This window comes from Phalaenopsis equestris, unplaced genomic scaffold, assembly GCF_001263595.1.
Source record: "Phalaenopsis equestris unplaced genomic scaffold, ASM126359v1 Scaffold000777, whole genome shotgun sequence".
Classification (NCBI taxonomy): domain Eukaryota; kingdom Viridiplantae; phylum Streptophyta; class Magnoliopsida; order Asparagales; family Orchidaceae; genus Phalaenopsis; species Phalaenopsis equestris.
The window spans coordinates 522448-530866 of record NW_018165217.1 but is presented as its reverse complement, the minus strand read 5'-3'; positions in this window follow the sequence as shown (position 1 = coordinate 530866).

Here is an 8419-nt window from a genome sequence, read left to right as displayed (position 1 = left end):
CATTTTTAAAACACCTTTGAGCATAAACATATGACTTAAGATTTTGAAAATTAGGATTTTTATAAGTATCAATGGAGGCCTAAAGCTAATTTTGCTCCAGATTGATAACTCACATAAATTAAAACTTTTTTCTCTATGTTAGTTTTATGAACATATAATTCATAGGAGATCTATCTCATATTTAAATTTTCAATTAAAAAAATAAACTAATAGAATTCACGTTTCTAAAACATTCATTTCTTTGAATAAACTGTGTTTTAAACTAATGTGTTAACATCTAATTTCATACACCTTAATCGTTGTGGAAATGATTTTAGAGTCATCTCTATTATATTAATTATACGAAACATGCATTTGCATGAACCCGTGCAAATTTGTATCATGTTTTGATATCATTGTTGAGGATTTGACATTGCATTCATTAAGATTGAAGTTGAAACTAATAGACAAATCATATTCTAATTCAAAGTTTATTTTTTTAAGGTGCTTTATATTACATTCTATGCTTTGTATTTTTTTATTAAGTTTGTGTTGTCTATTCATGTAGAAAATCAAACCCTATAGCAAGCATCACATAATCGTTTGAGAGTGATGTCCAAAAAATTACAGCAAAGTAAGTCAGTCACACAACTATACATGTCAAGTAATATACGGTCTAAGTGTCTTCGTATTGATCTCACGAGGATAGTTCCAAAATATTTCTAGTAAGTGAGTTCTAGTTTAATGAACCACTAAATCTAGTTTTAAGTGGTTGAATTCAAGAGATAAATTTGAAAATTCTAAAATTACAATAAACAAGAATGACAAAATGAAGGGTTGATTTTTTCAGATATGTACGATTAATACTCATATCACACAGGTCAAGTAATTTCTTGAGATTTTCCTTTGGAATCCACACTTTTGTTGATAACCAGAGATATAAGTATTCTCTTTGATCTTACGATTAAGTCAGAAGAATAATTATAAACACATAAATTTAAGTTTCACTTAGCCATATAACAGTTCCAAGAATTCTTCAAATCCCCTATCTAGGCTGCAAAGTCCTAACAGAATATGGGTATTCTACCAAATTTTTCTGTTTAACCTACTCATTCTACTACACAATGGTAAGAAGTCATAGTTCATGAAAGATTATTAACATTCTTACTTCATTCAATAAAAATTAAATTATGATCAAAAGTTTAACACATCAAATCATAAATTTAAGCATAAAAAAGTTGTTAAGGGAAATATAAAATCAATAGAATGAAAACCACAAGAATACTATAAACCTTACATCAAAGGAGTATGAAATCGAGGTTACTTATAATTCATAAAAAAAGAAAGTACCCATAATTTTTTGTTACGATTAAAAAAGAAGAAGAACACAAGGCGTACAAAAAACGTTGACCGAGCCAATCAGTCCTTGAATACACTGTGGTTTTCTCCGAATACAAGTTAGTTGAAAATTCCTCTCCTCTAAACTCATCAATGCCTATATAAACCACATGAAAAGAGAAAAAAAAAAAAGAAAAACTACCTTAGAAATTGCCTCCTTCAGGAAGAAGAAGAAAATAACTCTAGGGTTTACATTCAAACCCGCAAATCTCCGTTAAAATGTGTTAGTATCAAATTTTGAGGTCACATGATTAGGTTGTCCACTCGACTAGCTCAAGAAGATCCACTACTCATTCATAGCCCCCCCATACCTCAAGACCCATTTGAGATCTTTGGTACGTGTTTAGGACACAATATCAGGGTCTGTGATGATTCAACATTACCCGGTAGAATCCACCGTTGGACAGACTCACCTCGGACACTAGACATATTTGATGTCTATTTTGGTGTTTAGTGGTCCCCTTATATCCATTCCAAGCCTCCTTGGTGCGATCAAGGGAATTTATAGAGCTTTCCTACGAACACTATGAAAAAACTAGGGTTTGGGACGTCTTACCCGCGTCGTAATTCAGAGTGCCCATTGACGACAGATTCTCTAATCAATGGATGAGAAATATATTTTATTTTATTGTTAAGGGATCAAAATTCAATCATATGTGGTCTCCCATAGCTTTCACATTGAGAAAACTCTTTATGGAATTTTTTCTATGAAAATCATGGCTCATTGGGACAGCGGGCGCCCCTACGCTGGACCTTGGTGCCCCAACCCCACCAGTGTCAAGTCCTAACACCTTGGTGATAGAAATAGCCCAAGAAGCTCAAAACCAAGCCTTTAATGCCAGTCCCAACACACATTTTGGGAGCCTAGGTGCTCTGAATATCTTAAAATGACCAGGAAACCTAAGAGGACAGAGAGTAAGCACTAGGGAGGTAGCACCAGGGCACCAAACTTATTTCCTAGGAGAAAAGTTGCAGCACCTAGGTGACAAGAAAAAATTTAGACCTGATTTCCTCCCATGATTTCCATCATTTCAAGCTCGAAACTCTTCCCTAGGAACCTAAAATTGTAGTGATTTATTTATTTTTGGGGGATTTTCTTTGGGATGAGATAAATAGGGTGATAATACCTATTTTAGGCCTATTTTGGAAGCTTTTAAGGTGATGTGAGAAGGCCATTTTGGGAAAATTTGGGGGGAAATTGAGTGGGTTGAAGATATCCTTGGCTATGGTTCATTTGGCCCCCATCACCTCTTCATCTTGAGCATTCTTGGAGCTAAGAAGGGCTAGTCATCTTCTTCCTAGAGAGAAAATGATTGCTTATTCTTCCTCTTAGTGGTGGAGAGCTAGAGAGGAGCTTTAGTGAAAAAAAATCTGGAAAGGATCTTAAGTAAAGAAGAGAAAACTTCTTCTTCTCCTCCCAAACTCCATCTTCTTCATCTTCTTCAATTTCTTATTCCTCATCTACTTCATTTTCCTCCACCACTTTTTTTGAGTGTGTGAGGAGATCTTCTTGAGGAAGAGTTGGATAGCAAGGAATCAATACTTCTCTTCTCCTATGATAAAGAAGAGCTTCATCTTAGCTTGGGTAAGTATTGTTGGAGCTTCAACAGAACTTCACTGAAATCTATCCAGACTGATCTTCTAAGGAATAACTTCTTTGTTCTTTGGAGAAGAAGTTGATTAAACCTTGTCAGAGCTTCACCGGAACATCTCCATGTCTCATACCACTGGAAGAGCTTCATCTGACGTTAAGAAGCACGACATCAAACACCATGTTGGTGATACTTTCTAAAATCCCTCATGTTTTCCTTCTTAGCTAGCCCTATGACTGGATCTTGCTAGGTGTTGTAGGTTTGATTGCCCACACTAGGCAAGTTTGCTAACCGAGACTTGTCAACATGGCCACACACCTTTGGATTGTCCATTGATTTCCTAGAGGAATCCTTAGGTTAGAAAGCTTTTGTTGGACACATTCCTAGCAAATATGAGTGATTCCCTTGTTAACCCTTAAATCTACACCTAAGCGGGTCAAAATCCCAATTTCCCCTTGCTTTGGCATTTTCAATCCTTCTTGGAGGGGTTGGGATATTTGGATTTTGTGAAGTGAGAAAAGCTTTGTATCAAGCTCACTCTGCAAAATCATGAGAAGTCGTGGAATTGGAAAAGCTTTGTACCTAGTCCATTCCACAACGTCATGGAGAGATTCTTTTTGGAAATTCAAAGGTGAAGCTCCCCACACACCTCAAAAAGCAAGCGGTGGCTATGCCTCATATCCATGGGCTAAACACCTAGGTGCATGTGTGAGATTGTTAGATGAGTGTGGCTCGCTTTTGATTGTGGTAGTTCACATTACATGATGTATTATGCCACAACGTGTGCTTTCTATGTAGCATGTCACACTAGCACATTGCCTCAACCGGCTGCACCGGCCAGTCGAAATATCACATTACCTTGATCGGCTGCCCTGACTCGGTCGATACAGCACACTACCTCGACTAGCCGCCCTAGCCCGGTCGACATAGCACATCAGTTCAACGGTAGCCCTGACCTTAGGTAAAGAACATTGGCTTGATTTCTTGCTCGAGCACAATCACTCTCGTACTTTAGCCCGACCGGGCACCTTGACCCAGTCAACCAATCACGTTGGTCCAATCGACCATCTTAGCTTGGCTGAGATGGTTGGCTACGTTGCCTCAGGTTGATCTTCCTAGTCGACCCAGCAGGTTGTACAACCAATTTCAAATACAAAGTGTTTGAATAAATGACATTACATTAGCACATTCATCACTTGCACCCTTGTCATGCATCTTTGAGCATATACCCTCATATGCTCATGCTAAGTACTCAAGCCTCCCAACGATACATCACTCTAAATTTTTTCCGTGCAATCTTCATGTCACTTAGCACAACATCAAAAGAGGTTCATACTTATGCTTGTGACTTCTGTATGTTTTTCTTGCATGGTATTTTTCATGTTCATGACTCAGATGCTTGATTTTTTTTGCACTTGACATTATTTTTCTCACCCACTTATCCCTCGCATTTACACTTTATGTGAACGAGAGGCTTTTCACTAAATCAATTTATTGTGTAAATCCCTCTAACAAGAATTAAATTCTTACCTTCCTATGATGCCACTCGAGACCATCGTAGGCACATTCCTTGGGTTGTTGCCTCCATGGCACACCTATCCTTTCGCATCACTGCCTCCATAAAACACCCATTCTTTGGCCACCACCTCCATGACATGCCCATCCTTTTGGGTTACTACCTCTATGACACACCCATTTTTGCAGTCGCTGCCTCAATGACACACCCAAACTTTCAAATCACTACTTCCATGACACAACCATTTTTCAACTCACTTCCTCCAAGGCTCACCCACCCTTTGGGTCATTGTATCTACGGTACAACCACCCTTTTGGGTTACCACTTCCACGACATAATTGTCATTTAGGCTATTTCCTCCACAGCACACCCACCCCTTTGGGTCACTGCCTCCATGACATGCCCACTCTTTCGGGTCACTACTTCCAAAGAATGTCATTCTTCGGACTGTTGCCTCCACAGCATGCCCACACTCATGGCCCGTTGCCTCCATGACATACCCATCCTTCAAGCCACTGCCTCTTGATGTGGTGGTTTTATGTGGTGCATTGTAAATATTTTTCAATACTACGATACACATACAGAAGAACGGGTAGTAAATATGCAGTTAAATCCCAATAAAAAAAATTAGTTTAAATAGTTTTATCTTCTAAAATCTTTAAACTGCCAAGTCGTAATAATAACACAAGTATATGTATCACTGTCGGCGTTATTTGGGGGTTGGAGGGGAGTTGCCCGTAAGAAGCTGTCGATCATTGGAATTGAAATCTCGTCACCCGTTTCGGAAGGACGTTGAAGTATGAAATCAAACTGACCCCATATTTTTCATAATTTTAAAATGAAAGAGCACTGTACCTCAAATCCTATATCTATCCCGAAGGATAAACACAAGACTTGAGGATGAGGCTCGATCAAATAAACAAAAGAAAGTATGACGATCGTTTGGTCTGTGAAACCTTTGTATTTGCCGACAAGTTCCCCTATTTAATATAAAGGATTAAATAAGGTTTATATTAAGTTGGGTTCGGACATGCTTCCTATAAGGGCAAGCCCCCCCCTATAGTTAATTACATCTTAAATGACCAAAGTAACCTAAGAAGACTCTCAATAAAAATTAAGAAATATTATCTTCAAGGAATTTCAAAGGGTGGGACTCTTCAACGAAATTGGACGTAGAGGTGTGAAAAGGGAATGGTTCAAATTTGGAATATTTTATTGTAAAATCCAAAGGAGGAGCTAGGGGATGTCATGGATCCAGAGGAGAACCCCGGTGACTTCCCAAGCTATCCTAATGTATGGATTCAGTTTTGAGGAGAATATTTAGGTGTTTCATCCTGCCAATTTTATTAGTTAGGACTTACATTCGTGTGAAACGATCACACAAATAGCCTGAAATATGTGAAGATTTAGGTCGTGACAAACGACAACCTCAGAATCCTAAGACGAGTTAGGGCTTATATTATATAGCAGGGTTATACAAAGGCCTAAAGATAAGGTGAGGATTTACGTTGCATAAGCAAGAAACCTTGAAGTCCTATGGTTTTGTTGTTTAAGTCTAAGGAATGAAGATTGATTTAGCTGGGGAAGACAGGTTTTGCTATTGAAGATGGCCGTGCTGCCCACCATGCTAGCTCCAAGCTCCTTGCCACGACAAGTTTGAGTTATCTAGTGTGTCAAGTTATAATATCAAATCAGGTGGCCCTATGGTTGAAGTTCTTTTAAATTTTATGGAGGCATGTTAAAGTTGATTAGAGTGACACCCGTTAGGATCTCACGGTTCCCTCGTTCTGGCACCACTATTTTCTATTGGATTCACTTAGTCCAAATGAATTTACTAAACTCAACTTAATGAGTTCCATAATTTCATTTAGACCGTGAGAGGCCCCATTAGCAATCGTAGGTTACCTCCTCCGAGGGATTCCCGATCATCTGATAGAGACATCTTAATTTAGTTGCAATTGTAGTTTTGTGTGACTTTATATTTTGCATGTTGTGGCGGTGAATTTTATCTTAGTTGATTTTAGTTTTGGTTTTAGTTATGGTTATGTGGCTATCCTGATGGTTTTAGTTTTCATGCAGGGTGACATCGTTGTTTAGCATGCAAATTTGTAGGTATAAAAGTACAATATGAAAGTACAAGAAAGACAACGCTGAAAATCGTAAAAATGTACCTGGCGAGTCTTCTCGTTCCACCACCTGAAACTTAAATTATATGTTAAGGCAGTTTATGAAGAGCAGGAAAGATAAAATTTTGGTAATTTTCCTAACCCTATGTCATATTTTGGTGAGTCCTTAAAAGTTTAATTAAGGATGATTTTGCTAAGCAAAAATATTAAGTTTGATAGATCTCCGAGGTGTCCAACAGATCTAGAGAAAGAAGCAGGTTCATGCTACTCTCTCACTGCTTGGTGGAAAATCCCGAGTTTTTTTTAAACTTATTATGTTGCTTAATAATTCATCCTTTGAAAATTATGTGGGTGAAGACCCTTGAAGGCAAGTCAGTGTAATTTGAACACTTAGCCAAATTTTTAATCCTAATTGGGCTTAGTGGTGCTTCAAGGATGTTTGATTTAATTATGTTTATTTCTCTAATCCTTGTTTAATCAATTTTTTTATTCAGCCTAAGTCACCACTTAAGCCTTTAAAACCTAGGTGAGTGTCTTAATTAGTTTTGAAAAGGGTTAAGCTTTAAGTGGTCAGGATTCATGATTTGGATTATATTTGAAAATTAAGATAGGGGTATTAAATTGATTAGTTATTGGCTTCAAAATTCATACCCCTAAGTCAATGATCATTTAATTTTTATAAACTTCCAAATTTTAATAATTTAGAAATTTATAAATCTTAATTAAGAAAGTGAGATTGGTTTCTACCAATTAATCCCTTGTGTTTCAAGCATCAAATAAATTGATTAAGATTAGATGTTACCCATTTCCCCTCCTTGAATTAAGCCTAAATGTTAATTAAGGCTAAATTTCCAATATTACACATGTGCCCCTAAGGCTCTAACACTTCATAATTTGTCAAATTCAATTCAAATGACTTTGAAAATTTTATTCTACCTCATTCATGGGTTAATTAAGACATCAGAGTAGAAAATGTGATTTTTCAAAATTTAATTTAATTTATGTAATTATTTTCATGCAAAAATAGAATTTTTCAAAGAAAATTCCTAACTTGACCAAGGTAAATTCTAATCCCTTGAATTTTTTACTGGAGGTAGACCTAGACTAGAAAACCCTTTGGACAAAATTTCATGATTTTTTAAATTCTCTGTGATTTATTAGAATTATTTTAAGTTCTGAGTTATTTAATAAAAATAAAATATTTTAGGTGGTCAAAATTAAGTTTTGTATTTTTAAAAAAATCTCCCTAAGGTCCCAGAACCCAGAGGATCAAATTTTAAAATTTTTTAATTTTACTTTGATTTATTGGAATTATTTTAGTGAAAAACTCATTTTTAGCCTTTAAAGATTATTTTTAAGCTTTGAAATTAAATATCTTTATTTAGAAAATTAGGAAAAATATTCTAATTGTTCCTAAGTGATTAGGAAGTAATTTAGAACATTTCTATGAGTTTTATTATTTTTGTGATTTTTATGGATATTTAATTATTTGGATATTTAAAATAGGCTAAAAATCAATTTTTTTATTTTAAATATCATTTTATTTTTAGATAACATCTCTGATAACAGAGAACTCAAAAAACTAAGTTTCATAATTTTTTGAGTTATATTTTGTTTTTTAAAAAATCATTTAAGTGTCAAAAGTGGTATTTATCTTTAAAAATCAACTTTAGTTGTCAAATGAACTCAAAATATTTTGAAATTTTTATGATGAGTTCTCTGGATCATAAATCACGGTGTAGAATTGTCTTTTTAAACTCAAAATATTTTGAAAATAATTTGAATTTTTCAAATGGTGGTTTTTTGCG